The sequence below is a fragment of the Schistocerca americana genome, chromosome 1, assembly GCF_021461395.2.
Source record: "Schistocerca americana isolate TAMUIC-IGC-003095 chromosome 1, iqSchAmer2.1, whole genome shotgun sequence".
NCBI lineage: Eukaryota > Metazoa > Arthropoda > Insecta > Orthoptera > Acrididae > Schistocerca > Schistocerca americana.
In genome coordinates this window covers 246,453,058-246,455,358 of record NC_060119.1, presented here as the reverse complement: position 1 = coordinate 246,455,358, position 2,301 = coordinate 246,453,058, and positions in this window count along the sequence as shown.

Genomic DNA, 2,301 nt, shown 5'->3' with positions numbered 1-2,301 from the left:
CGTGGGCAAAATCTGTGCAGTATGCTGAAAAGCTTCAGAAAGAAGAATCTGACAGGGAATTGGTGATGGATATACGCCTTGAACCTATCTTCGTAAATTTACAATCAGATTGTTCGGAAATAGACTCAAATAGAAGTGATGACATTACGATGTAGACTTTGGAAAAAGAATATTTCTTAGTTTTAAAGACTCGTGGTTTAAAAAATGTGTTTGTCAACGTATCAGTTGCATAGGTAATAATGAGAATTTCCTAGCCGTTTGGATTAGGACTTCTTATCTTTTTAATTATGCAGACTATAATGTTCAACGTATTGCCCAAGGAAAAGTTTAGCTTCTCCCACCATCATCATGTTTTATGCTGTAATAGCACTCGTGAATGCAGCGGGATAAATTCGAAGTCCGATATTTCCAAATGTAAACCTCAGTCATTTTCAAAGCACAAACTGGATAAGTCCCTAAAATGACAGTGACAGTGACTGTACTTATTCGCAGATGATGGCTAATTGTTTGCTTGTTCAGTGGATTATAAATGCGGTTTTTATGATAGTCTTTTACATCAGTCCTTTCTACCACAAATTCTTTTTTACACGCAGTGATTACACTTAACTGAAGTCAAACACATCCGCACACACACACCTCACACATTTTAAAAAAATCTATTGAGTAGAAGCAGTTGCCAAGCAATTATAATGATTTCTTTTTGTGCTTGAAGCAAATTTTAGTGTGAATTAAATTTTTACTTATAACGCAGTTCAAATCGCAATAAATGATAATTATTTCAATGAGCCTGTCGTAAGTCAATTGTCATTTCGATAAAAATTATTCTTCAAGTCTTTGCGAAACTGTGTCAGCTGTTCTCGCCTCTGCCGGCCGGGGTGGCCGAGTGGTTCTAGGCGTTATACAGTCTGGAACTGCGCGACCGCTTGGCCGCAGGTCCGAATCCTGCCTCGGGCGTGGATGTGTGTGATGTCCTTAGGTTAGTTAGGTTTAAATAGTTCTATATTCTAGGGGACTGATGACCTCAGCAGTTAAGTCCCATAGTGCTCAGAGCCATTTCTTTGTTCTCTCCTCCCGATGTCATGCAGAGTAAATCTGTGGGGCAGTGGGCGCAAAGCCGTCAAGACATGAATTAATATTTCTTTCAAAACGATTGATAAAAATTGGTCTTAATATTTATTCTTCCCTCATAGATTTGAAGACAATGTACCAAAGCCAAACGAGCCTCCTGTTGTCCGCAGCAACGCAGTTCGGCCACGTGAACTTAGTTTGCCCGCTCTCTGCTGCCGCGCATGCGCAGTTCTCATAACTGTCTCCCCCCCCCCCCTTCCACACCCCCACGCTTCCTTTCTGCTTCATCTCTACAGGTGGAAGCGCCATCCTAAGTGATGTGGGCTATTGTTTTCACTCTGTTTAATTTTTCTTTGTCCATGAGGTTACGGTTACGCTTAAATTTGCAGTGAAGCTCTCTTCGCTTTCTTAGCTGCTGTCTAATTTGGCTGCCAAACCACGGCAGGTTTTTTCCATCCCTCACAATTTGGCTCGGCACATACCTGTCTCAAGCGAATTGCACATTGCTCTTGAACTTTGTCCATTGGTACCTAGTGTTGTAAAGTGCTGAAAATGAAATTTTCTTGTTGTCCGCTCAGGTAAAATCTGAAATCTGTTCTCATCGCTCTTGCTAAACACATATATCTCCCTGCCTTTCTTCGTATTCCTATTTACAGCTGTATTTAGTGATGCTGTAACTGCTTTATGATCACTGATTCTCTTTGGTACGCTGAGTCGAAAATTTCTGGTCTGTTTTTCACCAGCAGACCTAACACTCTTGAGTCGGTTCTCTGATTAATTGCTGAAGATAATTTTTGGATAAGGCATTTCAAACTATTTCAAATGATTTCCTGTTGCTACTATCCTCCCTAATCACATAAGTCTCCCAGTCTATAGCTGGAAAGTTGAAGTCTCTAACTAATATGGCAGCATGGCCAGGAAATTTAATGGAATGTTTTGCAAGTTTTCCCTCAAACATTCCGCCACAGTTGCTTCTGTGGCAGGAATTCTATGAAAGTATCCAACGAGCACGTCTGTTCCACTTTAACGTTTGTCTTCACTCAAATTATTTCGCTTTCGGAATCTGTACTAATCTCAGTAGACACTATTGTGTTTTTTGTGGCTTTAAACACGCCACCAGCAGCGTTCAACCTATCTTTGCGATATATATTCCTTTCAGATTGTTATTAACAAGGCGAGCGGTCTAAGGCGCTGCAGTCATGGACTGTGCGGCTGGTCCCGACGGAGGCTCGA